Source organism: Tursiops truncatus, chromosome 2 (genome assembly GCF_011762595.2).
Source record: "Tursiops truncatus isolate mTurTru1 chromosome 2, mTurTru1.mat.Y, whole genome shotgun sequence".
In the NCBI taxonomy this organism is placed as follows: Eukaryota; Metazoa; Chordata; class Mammalia; order Artiodactyla; family Delphinidae; genus Tursiops; species Tursiops truncatus.
Window position 1 is genome coordinate 173,641,223 of NC_047035.1, and position 21,436 is coordinate 173,662,658.

At 51.0% G+C, this 21,436-nt stretch overlaps 1 long non-coding RNA gene across 1 annotated transcript in view; it reads left to right on the forward strand.

Annotated features, from left to right (window-relative positions):
• The window catches only part of LOC141278120 (uncharacterized), a 170,424-nt gene that overhangs the window by 83,654 nt on the left and 65,334 nt on the right, over positions 1-21,436 (forward strand). Inside the window, exon 9 of the long non-coding RNA XR_012330455.1 lies at positions 16,194-16,322. This is a non-coding gene — a long non-coding RNA (uncharacterized lncRNA). The remainder of the gene's footprint in view (positions 1-16,193; positions 16,323-21,436) is intronic.

A 21,436-nucleotide genomic window follows, 5' to 3' on the forward strand; every position in this document is an offset into this window, starting at 1 on the left:
GCTCAGCAGCCATGGCTCGTGGGCCCAGCCGCTCCGCAGCATGTGGGATCTTCCCGGACCGGGGCACGAACCCGCGTCCCCTGCATCGGCAGGTGGACTCCCAACCACTGTGCCACCAGGGAAACCCCAGAGGTGTGTATTTGGAAGAGAAGTTTGGTTATAGGGTAATCCTTGAATCGGAGGACGTGGAATTGAGTGTGGAGATCATTGCTGAGAGGCTTTTAGAGTGTCTGGGGTCAGAGGCTGGCATTGGGGCGTTGAAAACAGGAACTAGAAGTCCAGTTTGGTAGGGCAAGGGATCTTATTGGGTGTAGAGAGAAATGGAGAGAGAGCTGGATTAAAAACGGGGCCTGGGGGGCCGGGATTTAGGGAGTCTGCAGGGAAAGCTCGTGAGCGATGAGGGCCTGTGCGGTTGGATAGGCCCCTGGATGGTCTCTGCGCTCTGGGTGGAGTCGTTGGGCAGCTGGCGCCAGGTGACGGAGACCCCTTCCTGCCGCCCAAGGCCACGTGGGGCACGGCTGCCACGGGCCCCCGTGTCACCCCCAAGGCTCCGAGCAGACAGCGCCTGGCACTCCGTGAGTCTGGCCGAGCCTGGGCTCCGGGCGAGCCACGCCCTGGATCGCTGGGCCACTAGACACCTCTGAGGACAGCCAAGGCAGAGCCATTGCCGCCCCGCCAGAGGCGGGCGGAGGCTGTGCGGAGCGACCGTGGCTGCTGGGTGGGAGGGCCCGGCTGCTTTCTCATCGCACGGTGCTCCAGACAAGACAAGGCTGTGTCTCTTGGAAAGCATGTGTGCGGGGTCAGGGTGAGTCCAGAGGAGGTCAGGCCTCGTGGAAACCGCAGCAGCCAGTGAGGTTACAGAATTCCTTAGCATGCCGGGGACTCTGTGTGCGACCCAGCGGCCCGGCAGGCACACATATTCAGGAGACTCGAACGCATTTAAAGAGAGCAGGGGATTCGGCAAGAAAATGTGCCGTTTCACCGCGAAAATCTCGTCATTTCTCCCAGGAACGTAATATAATACCCTCCTGGAGAAATCATCTGAAGGTTGGGTTTTTGCCTGGGTCCCGTAGCAAACCCTGTCCCCGCTGCTCTGCGTGCTGAGACAATTCAGTGGAAGAGGAGCCGCCTTAGAATTTGCCACATTTATGTTTGACAAGGAGGCACTTTACTCACTCGTTGCATGCTTTCTTGCTGAGATGCGAGCGTGAGGTTGGCAGATACTGAAAATGCTATTTTGATACGTTGCGCACTTTCTTGGGAATTTATTTTAGAAGCAGAGTAATAAGAGAAATCTTATGATGCTACCGCGTGCGGTTATTTATTTCCTAGGCAATCAATGAGGAAGTGTTAGGAAATACATTCAGAGGGATTTCAAATCTGATTCCAGTCAAGTGAGTAATCTTTCCATTTTCTTTCCATATGTTATACGATTTCTTAAAAAGCTGAAATGCTAAAGAACTAAAAGGCACTCTGGAACTCAGACCCTAACTATGGATATAAGATTGTACATTTTTTCAAGGAATGAAATGGCCTTAATTATGCTGAAACACATGTTGATAGTGAAACCAAATACTGTGCGTTGTGTTCATAGGCACAATATTTTATGTTATTTTAAAATTTTATTTTATTGAAGTATAGTTGACTTACAATGTTGTGTTCATTTCTGCTGTACGGCAAAGTGATTATATATATATGCATTCTTTTTTATATTCTTTTCCATGATGGTTTATCACAGGATACTGAATACAGTTCCCTGTGCTCTGCCGTAGGACCTTGTTGTCTATCCATCCTGTATATACTAGTTTGCATCTGCTAACCCCAAACTCCCACTCCATCCCTCCACCACCCCCCTCCCCTTTGGCAACCACCAGTCTGTTCTCTATGTCTGTGAGTCTGTTTCTGTTTTGCAGATAAGTTCATTTGTGTCATATTTTAGATTCCACATATAAATGATAGCATATGGTATTTCTCTTTCTCTTTCTGACCCGTCAATACTTTGCTTAGTATGATCATCTCTAGGTCCATCCATGTGGCTGCAAATGGCATGATTTCATTCTTTTTCATGGCTGAGTCGTATTCCATCGTATATATGCACCACATCTTCTTTATCCGTTCATGTGTCGATGGACATTTAGGTCGCTTCGGTGTAAATGAACTGTAAATAGACTATTATAAGTAGGCTACTGTAAATAGAATAGGCACAATGCTGTAAAATACAACTGGTGATTCCAGGCCTTTGGGCAACTCTTGCAGTTTTTTCAAGGTGAAGAGTCAGCCAGCTGGGATCCAGTCCCTTCAACTTGGTCCCAGGTGGTCTAGACCAAGTACATCCCCAGTCGTTTCAGCAGTTGAGTTTCCGTTGTACTTACACACCATGGACTCTGCCTGTACTTGTTGGCAAAAGGGTTAAGAAGTGATTATGAGCAAAGGTTATGTGCGGGTCCTTTATGTTTCCTTCCCACCAGGGCCATCAAGGAGGAGAACAGACGAGTAGAGGAGCTTGCCTCGCTAAGTCAGGGAAGGGAAGAGGGGGGGAGTGAGCTTGGTCTTCTTTCAGCCCTCTTTCTGATAAGATCCTCTTCCTGGACCGTGTTAAAGGTTATTTCGGCCTTCTGGAGGACCTGATGGAAAGGGCCAGGTGGTTGGAGATTGGATCTAGAGCAGATGCTGCTTTAATATTAGTTCTCCCAATTTGGAGACCCATGGGCCTGTGGATACCTGCCCTTGAAGGCACATCAGGAGCAAAGGTTTGGAAACCCATGGCTGCGTCCCTGTGTCTATAACCAGGTGAATGGGAGCTGGATCTCACGATCGAGTCAGCTCCTCCCGGCTCTGCTGGGGGCAGGGTGGTCAGCAAAGTTCAGGGTGAACCGGACACAAAGGCAGCTTTGTTTGCCGTTGACCTTGGTGTGGAGAAAAGTAGCTTCCCATCCACTGAGAGCTGTCACCCGCAGGCCTGCTCTGCTGATGCCGAGAGAATAACCCACCGATGCCCAGGCAAGGTGTGGCGTAGGTGAAGTTGTCTTCCTTTCTCCGCGTGTCCCTTCTGATGCCCTTCCAGATACACTCTTCTTTTTTCTGGGACCCATGGACCGCCTGTTCTTGACCACCCCTTTCCCATCCCCGCCACCAGCTTCCTTCAGAGCTTAACCTCAGGCAAGAATCCGTACATCATCGAAAATCTCGTGGGACGTTTTCCACAGGCATCTTTTCCTCTTGGCAGAGGCCTTGGCTCAGATGGTAGAATTAAAGATTTCGTTTCCTGTTTGAGGTTTCAGGCAGCAAACTGGCAGAGGAGGACATATGAGGAACACGTCTGCACACAGATGGCCACCCAGGTTTGGCCCCAGTGAATCCACACCCTGCGCACACACGCTTGGCAATATCTGGAGACACAAGATCACAAGACAGAAACACGCTGATTCTTAGAAAAGGAATTTGGATGCAAAAATCTAGTTCATCTGTGCAGCTTTCGGTGAATTACATGGTTTGGACCACAGTGCATGACCTTAAGGAATTGAAGGCAAATGGAGATAATCCCCAAGTCACTCTCAACAGAGAGGAGGTATCTGTCTCTCTGTGGATCACAGACGCCTCCAGACACACCCCCTGGTTTTCCTCCAGTTCTGGTTTGGCCTACTTTCCCAGCCCCAGTTGACACCGCTCTGGTGGCTGTAGCCTGAGAAAGGAAGTGACCCTCTGAGATGAGAGGGTTCCCCGGTGACATCCATCCAGCTGGCCACAGTGGGGGCTTGTCTGGGGCCCACACAGGCGGGCTGTCGGAATGTGCCAAGATCAGCAATGATAAGGTCTTTGCACAGAATTCCTTCATCGTGAGGGGCAAAAAGGCTGGACTGAGTGACATATCTGAACCCAGCCCTTACTTCTAACCTCTTTGGCCAGTGGAACCAAACTACACTCAGAGAATAGTCTGGTTCAAGAGACAAAAGAAGAAATAAAAAGAAGCGGAAAGCCAAGGTCATGGCTGGAAAACTTCGCGTATTTTGCAAATCAGACCAAAGCAGCTCTATCAGCTAAAAGGTCAAACATCTTATAGATAACTTCCAAATGGCTTTGATGCTGGAAAGTGGCTCCTGCCAGAAAGCTCCACTGGGACCTATGAGCGACGGCTTTTTTTTTTTTTTTTTAATCTATTTAGCCCTGCACACTCCCGGACTTTATCCTTATTCTCTTCTAATTGGTCTTGATGCCAAGCTCAGGGACCTAATGAAGTTAGCCAGAGCAACTCTGAAGGGAAAGAAGAAAACCAGCTTGTGTTTGGCATTTGGTGAAATACCTGCCCTAATTGGATACGGAGCTCCGGACCTGGTGTTGCCGGATCTTCCCACAATGGCTCTGTAGCTGGGAGGTGGAAATTCCCATCTGATGCCCACGGGGGCTCCTTGGGCTCCCCCAGAACACATGGTGAAGGCTTGAATCTAGTGGCCTCAGAGAGGTGACTCTCCACCTGCATCTCAAACTGTCCCTACTTGATTAGCTTCAAGAAACACACGACCGTCCTGCCTTTGGAAGGAGAAGTATTTGATGGGGCTGGAAAAGTGGGGAAAGGTTTCTGCTCACTTAGGGAGATGGGCTGTGCTTTCTGACGTTTATTGTTACAGAGAGCAGGGTAATGACCCCTCGGGCTGGAGGACCACCCAGGCTGCCCAGGGATGCTTGCTGACACTCCTCAACTAGTTCTGTCATCACAGGGACCCTCCACCAACTTGTTCTAGAAGCTGACTGTCCTGACTTGATATTCTCAGTCTCCACACTGGTGCCCTGGACCATTTGTTGTAGCTCGGATTCTCTGTGCGTGCATTAAAAAAAAAAAAAGCCACCTTGCCTTCTGTTAGTGCCCTGCTGTAGGTAACAAGGGCTGGGAAAGTTGGAGGAGTTGAAGAGTGGCTTTAACTTTCACAACAGATGGTTTTGCATTTATTTTCCCCCGGGGAGGAGAGGAAATGCACATTGTTCATTTGAGCAATTTCCATCCTTTTGGATGGCCCCTATCCCCTCGCTGTGAAGTGTGCGTAGCTTCTCAACCAAATTGTATGGGATCATCTTTCTGAAGGGAGAAAACCTAGTTTGCATACTTCAGATTAGAGGGCTGCGTTAAAGTGTGTGGAAACCAGAGACTCACACCGTCCCCAGTCACAGCCGACTCGGGCCCTTAGGGAGGGTGATGCTTGACGCTTAGCGGTGGTGGCAGGAGATCTAATGACGCTTGAAAAAAAAAAGTGTATAGCTCATTACACAATGTTTTGGAATTCTCAGTCTTTCTGAAGTTTTCAGATCTTCCTTATGCAGGTATACCAGGGATGAAACTTTCAAAGCCCCCCTCTGCACACAGGCTGTGCTCAGGCCAGCTCCCTCGCTCGTATCAAGAAAGGGGAAGGAATCCGAATGGGGTTTTCTTTTCCTCAGCATGAAGCTACCTCTGCGGCCAAACAGCTGGCGCTCGCTTCCTCAGCAAGTTCAGTTTTCCCTGGAACTCCGAGGCCAGCAGAAAACTCCGGAAACTGAAACCATGAAACCTCCAGGGTTCCCAGAGGAAACTGGACCACCCCAAACCTTTCTAAAACGGGTGATCACCGACCCAATTACAAGTCAGGAAAATGGTCTCCGTGGGAATGAGTTTTCTGAGGTCTCAGAACGCTTTCCCTGCACTGAGAACATTTGGACTCAAGGTCTTGGGTTTGCATCTGGAACGGGAAAAATGCCTGGTGCCATTCTCTCCTCAGGAGGTCAGAGCACAGTGGCCCACGACGGGCCCTGCGGGCTCCAGGGCAGGCGGCAAGGCAGGGCGCGCTCCCCACTCCTGTACCAGCTGCTAACCGTGCTCCATCCCATGACTCTCTGCAGCCACTCCAGCTGGACAGCCACGTCACCAGCGTTCACCGCTGGGCTGGCCTTCCAGAAGCTCAATCCCATGGACTCTCGATGACAGGGATTTTCAGTGTTTAGCTAGTCAAGTTTCACTGTTTTTCTCCGGTGGATAAAAAGCCCTGACTTCCTTTGTTTCTAATTAAAGGCAGATGGGCAGCGGATTGACCTGCTCCTTCATTTTCCCTCCGTGTGAGAGTATGGCCGAGGGCAGCCCACTTTGCCTGTCACCAATCTGTCGGGCACTTTTAAACAAGTCACCTGGTCTCTCTGCAACGCGAGAGGAACACACACTTCTCTGTTGGGGTGCTGGGCTCTTTCCCTGCTGAGTGATGTTCAGCGCTCATAAAAGTGCCCTCGAAGCAAAGCCCTGGGTTGTCCAAATGCCCGTCCGTCACCATAAGCAGATTTATCCCATAACACTTCAGGTCTTTAGAACTAAATGGAATAACTGCAAAAAATCTCTTTGGAATAAAAGGGAGAAGCCTCAAGTAAGAGCCTGAGCCGCGCGGTGAGTTAATGAGCCCCCGGGAGCGCAGTCTTTTCCTACTTGGCAAAAGCTTTAACTCTGCTGGTGCAAGAAGCACAGCCTAGTAACACGTTTCTGGGCCACCAGACGGCAAGCTATTTGCTCGTCACTCTGCCTTTTCCCCCCGAAATACGCATCAACGCAAGTCATCGTTCTTGTACCGCAGCTGTGGTTGATGCCGGGTCTATCTTTCCAAATGAATCGGTGTTTAGTGAACATAAACGATGGGTTTCAGAGCTATGGGCCGGGAATGATATAACTGGAGAAGGAGTTCGCGTTTCCCGAGCATGTCCTCTGTGCTGGATACCGTGCTGACTGCTCGAGGGTCAGCTCCCGAAATGCACACAAACCCGTGGAGCAGGTGACTCGGCGTCTCCACGAACCTGGACCGCGTGACCTCAGGCTGCAGCCTTCACACACACTACCTGTCTCCAGGCGTCTTCAGCTAGTCCGATGGAGGGGACCTGCCCACGTTAGAAATCTGCTTCACTGGCTGTTCATCGACCCAGAATCCAGCGGTCGCTTAGGAAGTACTAATTCCCTCTCCCGTTCTTTCCCGTCAATCCTATCTTACAGCTGTCAAGGAGGATGTATTTGGAAGAAAGACTCTTCTCCGGGTCGGGAAGGAGTAAGAGAACAATCTGTTTAAGAAGATCTTTTCCTCTACTTGGGGATTTAAAGAGTAGGGCCTTGTCAGTTACATCTCCACGAAGCTGGGGAGAAAATGGAGTGCCTCGCTTGAGGCAAATCAAAAAAATAAAGAACTGAAAAGTAAGAGGGTAGAGCCTTTCCGTGTTTATAAAATGTGTGCGCTCCAAAATGTTGATGGCAGTTGCCCTAGGGATTCCGGTAACGATCCTTATCAGAGTCTAAGAAACTGAGTCACCCCCCTCAGCATGACTCACCAGCAATGTGCTCAGAGCGTCTCAGGTTTCACACACTTGGTTGGAAAAGAGCTCATCCACCTGCTGCCAAGAGAAGCCCCCTGAAGTGGTTCCCTGGGGACGCAGGGGTGACTATGTTGCTCTGCCTTCCTGGGAGTGGCTTTTTGCTCTTCTCTTCAGGAAGGAGTTCAGAAGCCAAGAGGAAGTGCTTTTTCTGCCCTAGAACACACTGAATCAGGACTGAAACCTATTACCATTCCAGTCCCTCGGACCCATGTTCCCTGGATGAAACTATGCCAACGGTCAGCGGACGGGCTCCACGGCTGGAAGGGCGGAGGGGAGAGGTGTTGGCAGGGAGGGGCCAGAAAAGGGACTCCTGCACCGTCACACACCGGGCTTGGCCAGGGCCTTTGCAGGTCAGCACCGAGAAGTTGTTGCTCTGGGTTTTGGCCATCACTCACGTCCGCCAACCTGGGACACATGTGGCTTTATCAGGGTACACGCTGTGTTTTTCACGGCCTTGCTGATGGCTATACATACTCAGAAGACCCTGAAAACCAAGAGCTGGCCGCCCGCTATGAGAACTGCCCCAAATCCCAGTTTCCACTGAAGGAGATTAAAGCAAAGAGCTGTTCAGGGGCTGTGTGTGTGTGTGCGCGCGCGCTCTTTTGTTTTTTTCAAACTGGTTAGCACTGTTCAAAGCGTCTGTAGGAGGCTTTTTGCTGGGAGCGCTGGCCCTGCAGACCGCACACGGCCACTGCACCACATCCTGCCCGTCTTTCCCAGCTCCCGGAGCCAAGCTGGGAAGTCTCTCACGACCCTGAGGCTTGGCCTGAAATTGCTACAGCTGCCTTTCCTGGGGCCTGCAAAGCACACTGATCCCTGAGCCGGGGCTGCTCTGCTCGCCTATTCTTAGCCTCGCGCCACAGACCTCTCTGAGGGCTCAGGACGTGTTTCCATCGGGGCCGCACCCGGAGGAGACCCGTGTGCTGCCAGGTCTGTGGGACACCTGCACGGGGATCCCAGCAGCAGTTCGGTGTGGTTTGTTTCAACGGCCAAAAGAAGAGAAATAAACGCCCGCCGCCGGCTCCCTCCCTGTGTCCCGAGAACAAGGGGCTGAGTTTTCTCTTCCAGCTGAGCTGAGGCCCTGGAGGGCGGCTGCGGGTGGACCGTGGTCACGCCGCAGTGCCCGAGGGGCAGGAATGGCACACGCGGGACAGCCACTCACGGAGCAACGGGTCAGGCTTCGGCGCGGAGCTGCCTCCCGGCCTGCCCTCCGTGCACGCCCCCGATCTGACCGTGCGCCACGGGCTCTGCAGAGCGGTGCTCCTGGCTTCTCCGCTGTGCGTCCTCAAGCCCCCGGGCAGACGCCACCACAGGCTCCATCACCTTGGAACGGTTGCTCTGTGGCTGTCACCCTCACCCGACGGGGCGACTTGAGGGACAGGAAACCACGTCTGTTCACTTTATCTGCATGTGTGCCTGGTGGTCCATGTATGAGGGGAGGGGGTGTGGCCATGAGGAAGGAGGCGTGGTTTGGGGTCGGCTTCCGAGGCACCGCCTGTGACACCCCCCCCCCCTCACCGCAGGGAAAGCCGAGCAAATGAACCCACGGATGAAGCGCTGCGAGAGGATGTGATGATTGAAGGTCAAAACCCAGCAAATCGCCACAGTTAGCAAACATACAGCAGCTAACTCTGGTTTTACTTGTACTTTTCCAGCTTATTTGAGTTTAAGTAAGACTCTCTGGAGTGACTGCGTTCATCCATTCAGGAGACCTACGGACCCTGAACCCTGGCTGGCCGGCCCAGGCTCTACATACGCAGCCTTACGTTGTAAAACGGTGAACGCACCATCTCTGACTCGTCCCCAGTGTCAGCCGTATTCAGGCCAGAACGTCATGTCCAAAATAATCAGGCGTGACGCTAGCAATGAGAAACAACGCTCAGCCGTTCACGAGCTGAGGCAGACCGTTGCCGGTCACTCAAGAGCGACGGTCCAGCAGCGACCGTGCGGTGTTCGGACCGGAGCTTGGCCACACTGGCTGCTGCACGGGGCAGAGCGGGAGGGCGGTGCCCGGCCCGGCGGGGCTGCGACCCTTCCGAGGCCTGCTTTGCGCCCAGGCCTTTAACTGTCCCCGCCCCCCCACCCCACCCCGCGCTCGGAAGCTGCTGTCAGAGCCCGGCTCACCCTCTCTGTTTACCGTCCTCGGTGGCGGGGCCTCTCTGCCCAGCACCTCCTCTGAGCTTTGACACTTCCCTAAATGCCACTTTTCTGACCTCTTCGGCGTCTCCATGTTCCTCAGCCCACAGAGCCAGGTGCCCTGGGTCCCCACGCCACTGAGAAGGGGGCTGAGACAGTCATGAGGTGTAACCTCAGAGCCAACCCCAGAAGGCGGGCTTTCGGAGCCAGGGAAGAGGTCAGGGGACCAGGTAAGCTCAGCACAAAGGGGTGCTCCCGGCCAGGGACAGACTACAGCAGAGATGCCCCAGCCAGAGTCGGCATGAGAGCAGGTGGCTGGTGTAGGCCCGACCCCGTGCCTGGGAAGAGGCCCTCGGGAGCCCGTGTTACCCCTGGCCCAGGGCAGCTCCTGACATCTTGGGCCAAGAGGGGCTTGCGGACCTACTGCCCCACGAAAAGGAGCTGATTTCTACAGAGTTCTGGAAAGATCACTAGACCAGTGGTTCACCACCCAAGGGTGTAATCAGAACTATCGTAGGAGTCTTGTTTTTTCATAATCCACACGCCAGGGCCTCTCTCTGGACCTGGCAAATCCAAATCTCGGACGAGTCTGGGGTGAGAAGAGCAGACACATGTGACTGCCCAGGTGACTCGGATGCAACACCTGCCCCAAGGGGGACGCCTTCCCAGCCGGGCAGTTTTGAGGCCAGAGACCATGCCTTTTCGAGGTTTTTAAAATTTACTGAAGTATAGTAGGTTTACAATGTTGTGTTCATTTCTGCTGTACAGCAAAGTGATTCAGTTATACACATGTATGTATTCTTTTTCATGTTCTTTTCCATTATGCTTTATCACAGGATATTGAATATAGTTCCCTGTGCTCTACAGTAGGACCTTGTTGTTTATCCATCCTGTACATAATAGTTTGCAGCTGCTCATCCCAAACTCCCACTCCTTCCCTCTCCCACCTTCCCTCCCCCTGACAACCACAAGTCTGTTCTCTATGTCTGTGAGGTTGTTTCTCTTTCATAGATAAGTTCATTTGTGTCATATTTTAGATTCCACATATAAGTGATATCATATATTTGTCTTTCTTTGACTTACTTCACTTAGTATGATATTCTCTAGGTCCATCCACGTTGCTGCAAAATGGCATTATTTTGTTCTTTTTTTATGGCTGAGTAGTATTCCATTGTATACATGTACCACATCTTCTTTATCCATTCGTCTGTCGATGGACATTTAGGTTGCTTCCATGTCTTGGCTATTGTGAATAGTGCTGCTGTGAACATAGGGGTGCACGTATCTTTCAGAATTAGAGTTTTGTCTGGGTAAGTGCCGAGGAGTGGGATTGCTGGATCATACGGCAGCTCTATTTTTAGTTCAGAGACCATGCCTTTTCACCTTGCACTTAGTACAGTTCCTCCCACGTAACAGACCTAAAATTGTCTTTGTTGATTGATCGAATGAATGAATATGTGAATAAATGAATAAACACTGCCAGTGACCAAAAGAATTGTTGATGATGCCAACACATCAGCGAAAGAATAGAGTTTCCCACGGTGGCTTTTAGCCCCAGCTGTAAGTCAGTCACCAGTTCCCCACTCGGAACAACAGCTAAATATGACGACATGGACGTGGATCTTAGGGGCTTGTGTGGTTCGGCAGTATACAGTGTTGCTGCAGGAAACGAGGATTTGTATGAACGTCGCAGAAGAGGGCATACAATGAAAGAGGGCACTCCACTTAGCTCACAATTAATCGTATCATCTGAGGTTTCATTCTGGCTCTGGAAACAATGGGAACCGTAATTACATGTCTAAAGCCCCAAATGGAATCCCACAAGTGTTTGACAAGGAGAACAGAAGGATGATGGAGTGCTTCACCCATCAGCCTGACCACAGGGCAGCCCTGGTGAGTCACGCTTTCAGGCCGCGGTAGGATTTCTCATTACCCTCCATTCTTCTCCCTGAGTATATTGAGCTCATAGCTGTGTGATGGATGTGACTCTGTTTGTGAATCCAGGCTGGCCTGCTGTCTTCCTGGATCTGACCCCTATGGAAGAGCCATGTAAATTAGCATGGGCCTTGGGCCAGGAAAAATGAATCCAGGCCTCAATGCAATCAAGTAAGAGGTGTCAAAGGGCAAACAGAGAGGGAAGTGTGACTGGGGCCAGGGATGCCCTCTTTGACAGGTTTCGCTACTTACCACCTGGTGATCATTTTTTGTTTCTGTTTTTGTCACTAGAAAAGTCGCAAAATGTAAGAGGAGCTGATGGAAGTCTTTCCAAATCTGTATGGGATGAGAAAAGAGTTCTTGCTGAAAGTGGGATTAAGGCATTCAGGGAGGGCTTCCCTGGCGTCAGGTCTGAGTGGGCCTACAGGCCGGGACCCCTCGCCTTGACCTCAGCACCCAGGCCATGCCTGGACAGCGCTCGCCACACTGGGTTGTTTATTCACGTGTTTTGTGGTGTTCGTCTGTCTCCCCCGTTGGACTGAGTTTCCCAGGAGGCTGAGAATCACGTCTGTCTTGCCCACCTCTGACCCCAGTAAGTGGCACAGGCGTTGCAGGAATGCACAGAGATGCCAGATGCTACCCAGCCTCCCTCTAACGAGAGCAGGCTCCAGGGTTGGCCGTGCCCACGGTTCGCTGTGCGCCTGTCCTTCACAGAACCCCCTGCTGGCTGGCAGCTCTCACGTCCTGCTTGGGCGTGGGATGCCTTGAACACTCATCAGGTTTTCTTCTAGCTGCCCTGGCGAGCTGCCTGGTGAAACACCACCCAGAGAAACGGAGACAGAACGTAAGGAGCCCTGGCAAACTGCAGAAGGGAAGGCAGGGGCTGGGGCGAAGGGTGGGCTGGACCCAGAGAGTAGCAGGTCGCGAGAGAGCTGGGGGCCCAGAGGGGCTGGAGGTGGAGGGCAAGGCCACGTGGAGGGCAAGGAATCAGTGTAGGCTGAGCACGCTGGGGCGGAGACCCAGGCGCAGCAGCTCCCCGTGTCACAGGACCCCACTTCTCCACCTGCAGAGCCCGTGCTGAGAGCAGTAACAGTAACTGGCGTCCACTGAACTCTCACTCTGTGTCCTCCACAGACTCTCCCCGTGGGAGTGACCGACCCAGGCTGGGGACGGGAAATTGTCAGAGCTTAGAGGTCACAGAGGTGAGGCTTTGACATCCGGGATGGTATCGTCGTTCGGGAACTAGCAGTGTCCCAAGTCTCTGTCAGTCAGTCCCCCTCCCCTGAGGTGTGATTGTGTGTCACCGCGGAACACCTGTGATAGCACGCGAGGAACAGTGGCAGAATGGCGTCCCAAACACACGGCCTTGTGATATCCCAGGGACCCCAACACAGCGCTCACGGGTTGAGGTGGATCAGAGCCTGCCGTCTAGACTGACGGCCACACAGACACGAAGACCTCCTCCCCCGCAAGGAAATGTAAATGATAGAATTAGCGAGTTACGACCATCTGTAGGGAGAGAACAAGCACAGGCAGCCAGCAGTGTCCTGGACGAGGTGCGTCAGAGGGGCCGCTGCCTGGGAACACGCCCTCGAAGGGTGGCGGCCTCTGAGCCTCGCCATTCTGTTGGAAGCTCTTCCTTGGAGGACAAGGATGTGTCACAAGGAAGGGGCCGGGCCAGGATGCAGGTGGACGGGCAGAAGCAGGAAGACGCGGGAGGGGAACCGTCTTCCCCTCCAGCAGTCGCAGTAATAGTGATGATGATAATAAACATTTAGATGCTATCTGCAGAGTGCATCTAAACGTGCAGTTTAACCTATAGGATGATCATGCTGGGAGCTGTTCTTTGCCTTGAGATAAGCACATTGCTTTAGTGACCCATCCGAGACCACAAAGCCAATAAGTAGCGGAGAGAGAACTCAGTACCACCGGCGTAACGTCCACCACGTGGTGACCGAGTTAATCTCGCCGGGGAATGGGATTTGGATACAAGGGCAGACCTGACGCTGTGCCCATCATCCCAGCCAGGCCCTCTCCTTCCTACCACCGGTCCTTGCCAAAGCATCTTCCTTGCTGACTCCCAGGAGAGGCAATTCTCTGTCTGGCTGTACCTTTCCAATTTATAATTCTACGTAATTTAAAATCTTTCCAATGATGGATCAGTTCTTAAAGGTTAGTCACTAGTATAAGATGTGTGGCAATAAGCACCATCTGAATGTATTGGTAACTCGCTGTGCGCAGAACGGCACGTCTAGGTGCTGGGATGGATAGAGCAATGAAATGGGCCTCAGAATATGACTGTTCATTACAACAAAAAGATGTCATTTCAAGTTCCTGAGAGAAAAGATGGACTTTATAATAAACGATGATAGAATAACTTGTCTGTTTAAAGAAGATTCAGTTGGCTCTTTGCTGCTTACCATCAACATATAGATGCATCAGATATAAAAATACAAAGCCACAAATGTCCTGGATAAAAGCATAGATGACTATTTTTATCATCTTGGAATGAGGGACTTTTTCATCCCAACATTATATTGATACAGCACATAATTTTAAATTTCATACAGCAGAAAATTACAAATAACATTTAAAGAGAAATAATAAACTGGGAAAAATATTTGCAAACTGTATAACAGACTAAGAGTTAATATCCTTACTGATCACAGGTCTTCTACAAATCAATAAAAGGAAACAAATAGCCCAATAAAAATGGGAAAGGAAACACATTAAGCTTTTTACCAAAGAAGAAATGCCAAACATATAAAAATATACTCAACTCTTAATAATAAGTATAGTGACACAAATAACTATACTGTTGTGGGTGCGTGTGTTTACCTACCAAGTACAAAGAATAAAGAGACTGAGCGAAGAATGTTGCCAGCTTGCTGGGAAATGCTTATTCTCCTGAACTGGTAGTTGGCATGTAAACTGACATAACTTCTGGAGGAAAGTTTAGTAACATATACCCAAATGTAAAATATACACACTTACCCTTAGCCCAAGAATTTCAATTCAAAGAATTCATTTATTTTTCTTGTGGTGAAATACAGGTACTATAAAATTTACCATTTTAACCATTTAAAAATGTACAGTTCGGTGGCATTAAGTGTATTCACGTTGTTGTGCGCCCATCACCTCCATCCATCTGCAGAACTTTTTTCTCTTCCTCAGTTGAAACTCTGCACCCATTAAACACGAACTCCCCATTCCCCCTGCCCCCCGCCAGCCCCTGGCAACTGTGTCCTACTTTCTGTCTCTAGGAATTTGACGACTCAAAGAATTAATCTTAAGGAGAAAATTGTCTAAGAGCAACATATACATCCACGAAAGATGGATTCATTCAAAAAACATTTCCTGAGGACCTACTGTATGCTAGGTAATAAACAAGATAGACCAGGTTACCTGATGTACGCACAAGTCGTGATCAAGAGAAGGGAGACCGTGAACAAACGTGTAAGGAATAGAGCATTGGGTTGCCATAAAGACTCTGAAGAATAGAAACAGATTTATGTGACAGTGATTTGGGGGGGTGGGTGCTTTAGATAGGGCAGTAAGAAACAATTCTCTCAAGCACTATTTATAATAGCCAACGAATCAGAAAAACTAAGCGTCCAGGCAACACCCCTGCTAAGGCGGAGAATACATCTGGCCAGATGTCAACATGTGCCAGTTCATTATAGACCGCAAGAGACTTTCTCAGAACGAACTCCCTTAATTCAGTGTGTCTTCTGTAGAGTATTTTCCTGGAGGGCAAAAGTTTCCAACATTTGGGGGTAGAAAATAATTTAGCAGGGGCGCACGCCAATGCTGCTTTATTCCGAGAAGGAATGTGTGGATGACAGTTTCAAGTGTTTGATGTCCAACCCCTCCTAAAACTGTAAACTAACAGCCAGACGGGGAAGAGGCTGATCTAAATCTTCTTTCTGTGGTTTTACGTTTGCTCTGGCAGGCTGAGCAACACGAAAAAAATTACAGTGCGTGCATGGGAAACATTCTCCCCTTTTTCTTGAGTAACTGACATGTTGGAGGGCGGGCGTGAGTTAGGGGCGATGGCGTTGCTGTGATACACGGACGATCGAAATAGCATCAAGGGCCCGGCCTATCCTGAGCCCAGGCAGGAAATTCAAGGGTAATATAACACTTCACCGTTAAGTAATGCCATTGGAATAAAACCATGTTTGGGATGACTTTTGGCTTTCACTTGGAATTTCTGTTTCATTTGCTTCCAGAAAGAACTTTCCCCCCTAACGTGCTTAACTTGCATTTCAAAAGTTTTTGTAGCTTTATAAATAGGATGTATACGAACTGGCCTTGAATTAAAGCTGTATGTCACAGAACATGCTGAAAAACAAATCCAATCCAGGACCTCCGTGTTCACTATGGGCTCCAGGGCAGCAGCTTCAGGAAATGGAAAGCGTAAGTCACAGGTTAGAGACCTCACTCTGCTACCTATTAGCCGGGTGACCCCGGGTGGATTCTTTGACCTTGGAGCCTGTAGTAGAGGAATAACAATAGTACCCGCTCAGAAGGGTTTTGTGAGGATAAAATGCAAGAGCATGAAGGCCCGCTGCTAGCTAGCAATACAGCGCTTTCCTTCTTTCCTGGGCTTCAAAACTGAGTCGGGCATGATTGCCACAGAGTAGAAAAAGACTAAAATGGAAAATCAAAATTTATTTTTGTCTGAATAACTTGGCCGTGGTTTGCTTTTCCCTGTTGGTTTTAAGCCATATTCCTCCCGTGCTGCCTCCTAGGCTGAGTTTCTGCATGATTGAAACACCATCTTCAGTTTCAAAGGAGCTCAGATGCACTGGAGCATCTCCAGATACTCGGATGGTGCAGGAGACTCAGACCCACGGCAGGAACTGGTGAAGGATCTGCAGGTATTTAACTGGGAGAAAACGCTGAGGGGACATGGGAGTTGCCTCCAAATACCTGAAGGGTAATATCATGTGGAAGAGAAATTAGATTAAGTCCGCCTCTGGCTCCATAAGTGGAGACAGATTCTAGTTTTATGGATCGAAAACCTTAAAAAAAAATCAGATTGTCAAGGAAACATGCTATCTTTTTTTTTTAACATCTTTATTGGAGTATAATTGCTTTACAATGGTGTGTTCGTTTCTGCTTTATAACAAAGTGAATCAGCTATACGTATACATATATCCCCATATCTCCTCCCTCTTGCGTCTCTCTCCCTCCCACCCTCCCTATCCCACCCCTCTAGGTGGTCACAAAGCACCGAGCTGATCTCCCTGTGCCATGCGGCTGCTCCCCACTAGCTATCTGTTTTACGTTTGGTAGTGTATACATGTCCATGCCTCTCTCTCACTTTGTCCCAGCTCACCCTTCCCCCTCCCCATATCCTCAAATCCATGCTCTAGTAGGTCTTTATTCCCGTCTTACCCCTAGGTTCTTCTGATGTAGGGAATTCCAGAGGGATCCTATCCTGCACTTCGTGGGAGTCCTACAGGGAATTCTGCATCAGAAAAGGCTGGGTGAGCTGCCCTTTTAAGGTTCTTTCCAGGTCAGGGAGGCTGCAATTCAGGTAGCTACATAAATGCAACATTTTGCTGCAGGAGCTTAAGGAAGAACAGCCCGGGGAGGTGTAAGGCGCACACAGGGGCACACACATTGTGCGGACGCGCGAACTTTAGCCTTCTGTAACAAAAGAACGTCATGCCACGTTAGAAAAAAAGGCCTTTAACTGCGAGAAGCGAAAACGTTCATGGTTTAGCGGATCATATTTTACAGGTTCCTGTAGACACAGGGGCCAAATGAAACCGAGCCACGGTCTTAGGCATCAAATTACACTTCACTTTTACCTTTTCCCCATGTGATTCTGACATACGTGATTAAAAATGAACCCGAACCTTTGACCTACCCATTTGGGTTAGGGTTCCCCCTCCGTTTATTTTCTCTGTTCACCTGCAAACCTTTGCTGGTCGTTTCATAGAGACTTGGTCAACTGCTTTCAACAGCTTAACATTAAAGCCACTGAGAGCATAAACAGGAAGCTGGTGTTTAGGTGGGAGTTCCTAGGAATTTTATACCACCGACCACAGAGGCCAAGAGAGAAAGGAAATAGGAAAAACAGTGTAAATACCTGGGTGACTAATGACTTAGCGCAGCTCAGCTGGCTTTTCTGAACACTTAGCAGGAAGTCCTTCCAGGGGAAACACCCTTCACATTTTTCAGGACCCCGCAAGGCACCGAAGGGCCAGATCGGGGCGTTTGCTGGTTAGCCTGCAGACTCTGCCCACGTCTCCAAAACGCCGGCTCTATTTGCATGCGCGCTGCAGACCGCTCGCCGAGCGCCTGGGCTCCAGGCCTGGGGCTGCAAAGGCTCGGAGGGCCACCCCCTTCCCGGTTCACACGGCGAGCGCCTAAGAGGATTTAGAATCAAGTGGGCACGTTTGCAGGCCTCGCTGTGAAGAGGCAGCTGGAGCGCGGCGCAGCCCCCCGCGCCCCGGGGCTGCATTGTCCTCCGAGGGGCCGCCGCCGGGGCTCCTTTGTGCGCGGGGCCGGCCCTGTCCTCCCGCCTGGCGCCCCCGCCAGCCCCCGCCCCCCCGACGCAGACGGCTCCCTCCGGCCGCCGACCCGCCGGCTGCCGCGGTCCCCGCGCGGAGGAGCGGGCAGGGCGGCGGGCGGGCCATCTGCACGGAGACTGACGGCGGCCCCGGAAGGTCAGCGCCCCGACGACCGTCGTCTGAACAGCAGGCCACCCGGGCCTCCCAGCAACACAGGGACATCTGCTCCCCTTCATTCGGAGCCCCGGTTCCGATTTCACCAGAGGGCCCCCCTCCCGCCGACCCGGGCTCCGCGGAGGGGGGCGACGGGGACCCCCGAGGGGCCAAGCAGACGCGCCGCTCGCCCCCCCCCCCCCCGCCCCGATCTGGGGCCGAGCGGCTGAGTCCGGCGGGGCGGGGGAGGGGGGGTCGCCCACGTGACCCAGGTGACGTCGTGCGGGGGAGGGGCGGCTGGCCGAGTGGGCGCGCGGGTCCCCGAGCTCGCGGCGAGCGGAGGCGTCCCGGGTCTGCAGACGGGGCGGACCCGGATCCCGCCCTGCGAGGAGGAGGGGTCGGGCAGCCCCGCGGACAGAAGCGTTTGGGGCTCTCCCACCCCCGCTGGGAAGAACCGGCGAAGGTGCGGGAAAGTTCGTAGCGAACAGAGAGGGGCATCCATCAGGGTTCCTCGTGCAGGGCCCCGGCGGGCAGTTGTAAAGCCAGCTGTCAGCGGGCGAGGCCGGAATCCTGCCTGGACGGCTGGCACCCAAACTCGTCCTGCCTTTTCTGCTTCATATTTTGGCGAAACGATGGAAGGATGAGAGGACAGCGTTTCTGTTGAGTTTCCACCCCTAGATCATAAGCTCCCTGAACACAGACGCTGCATCTTATTCATCATTGTCTCCCCGCCTCGCACAAATGTTTGGACGCTAGACTAACGTGCGAAGGGCTTGGGGTGTGGTCCTTGTGACCTCCGGGTCCAACTGCTGTCGTTTTCCATTTGACTGAAACCAGGGCGTTGTGGAGAATGAACTTGTGGCTGCAGGGAGGTGTTATTTCATCGCTTTGCACCCTCTTTCCTTCTTCCCTGCTTTTCCACAGACGTTTTATGGAGTGGCCCTGTGAACGAGGGAAATAAAGAAACAGGACACCCAGGCCTCAAGGTGTGGGCCGTTTGCCAGGGATGCTGTGCAAAAGTAAACAGCTAACCAGGACTCTGGATGATGAGCGCTATTGACAGGAAATGGGGGGGGGTCCCTAAAGCCAGCTTCTAGGGAGGGAAGGGGTCTAAGCAGAGGTGGGAAGCCGGGGTGGAAGTGTACCAGGAGAAGGCCTGCTGCTGACGCGGTGCCCTCTGCATGGATCCCCCCCCCCTCCCCAGATCGGTTTATCTCCTGTTCATTCTTTAGGCCTCGGGCGAAATGTGACTTCCCTGGTGCCTCCGTAAGAGAAGGTCTTCCTATTAAGTGATTCTGTAGCACCTGGCACTTTTTTTTTTTTTTAAATACTCCTGACCGGTCCAGTTGGGCAATGTTCATCACCCCTATTCTACTGTAAGCTCTGGAAGCAGAAACCGGCCTTTCTGTTCATGAACAGAGTCCGCATACCCAGCCTGGTGTTCCCTAAATAATTTGTTGGGCTGATGAATAATCAGGCTTTCCTTAAGTTAACGAGCAACTCGTTGCTAGAGTTTCTGTTCGGGGCGTGAGGGCAGGCGGTGAGCGTTCCACGCCGGTCCCCCCCGGGGGGAACCACCTGGAACAGAGGAGCCGTGGTGCAGAATGTATTATTTTCGTGGTCTTGTGCAGCTCGGTGATCTCAGAACTGTTTTCTGTAGAACCGTCGTGAGGTCGGGTGCTGTCATGAAGTGAGCCTGAGGACAGGGCTTGAGGCGGGACAGACAGGGCTCTGCGCTGCAAGGAGTTTAGAGCCTTGACGGGCCTGCTGCCCTGTGTCCCGGCCAGGAGCATCTACGTAACACTTCGCAGCTGGGGGTGTGGATGGAGCTAAATGGTAACTTCGCTGCCCCGGTTCCCCCATCTCTTCCTGGGCCCCGGGGCTGGAAGGGCCGGCCATGGGAGAGCCAGACAGGATTAATTTGCCCCCATCAAGGTTGGCTCCCTCGTCCTGGCCTCTTGGTCACATCCTGGGACAAATCCCTGCCTTGGTTTTTGATGATAAGGGGAGGATCGAGGTTGTGGAGTAAAGAGGCAGACCTCAGTGGCTGGTGATGCCTGACTTAAACTCCAGCTCTACCGCTGCTTAGCTGTGTGACTTTGGAGGCCTTCCTTAGCCTCTCTGTGCCTCAGGCACTTTGCAATGAGAGATAATAGTATCGAATTTCTGTGCTGTTATAATTTTTAAAACTCTGGTATGTACAGCTGTCCCTTGAACGACATGAGTTTGAACTGCGAGGGTCCACTTATATGCAGATTTTTTTCCCCAATAAGTACAGTACTGCACGATCAGCGGGTCGTTTGACCCGTGGCTGCTGAGTTGCGGATACAGAGGAACCTCAGTTACGGAGGGCCGACTATAAATCACGCTCGGATGTTCATGGAAGGTCGGGGCCCCTAACCCCCTGAGTAGTTCAGGAGTCAGCTATATTAAGAATTCTCATGATAAGCATGCATTTGACTTAAACGCTAGTAGCTGATTAATTAAACTTTGACTAGCCAACCTCCAGTAGGTTAGCGTAACTACTTAAGTCAAGTGTCAGTAGAACAGATCACAGAGGACTATGGTCTGAGAGATGAGATTTTCTCCACCATTGCCTTTGGAACTCAAGTGATGCCTTCTGCACTTCATCATTGCTCTTCCAGCCAGAAGGATTCTAATTCTTTTTTTTTTTAATTTTTTAATTATTTTGAGATTTTTAACTGAAGTATAGTTGATTTACAAGGTTATGTTAGTTTCAGGTGTACAGCAAAGTGATTCCGTTATATATATATATATGTACATATATGTATATATATTCTTTTTCAGTTCTTTTCTCTTATAGGTTATTGCAAAATATTAATATAGTTCCCTGTGCTGTAGAGTAGAATTCCAGTTTTTTACCAGTGTTGGCTGAGCTCTCCCTCTAAGTAAATTTAGTTGTGATTCCATTACCCATTATTCTCACAGAGAGGGGCAGAGCAGCTGTACATCAAGATTCAGACATTTCGCCCGCAGTCCATTTCCCAGGACCGGTTAGTAGCCAAGTGCTGAGTTCCTCGGCCTCGGGGTTGTGATCCAGGAGACCACACTATTTTAAACAGCAGAGACCTGCTCACAACGAAAAGTAAATAGGATCTTGCCTTGTTTGTTGCAGCTTAATTTGACCATGAAAAAAATCAGGACTGGATTCTCAGAGAAGAAACATTTGCAGGGGTTGTAGGTCAGAGGACAGTGGGACAGTTCACATTGTTTTAAAATTGCACTTAAACCAGCCAGCCTAAAAGAAAGCTGCTTCTGGAAATTCAGAGGTGCTCTGAAAATGAGTGTAGAAATGG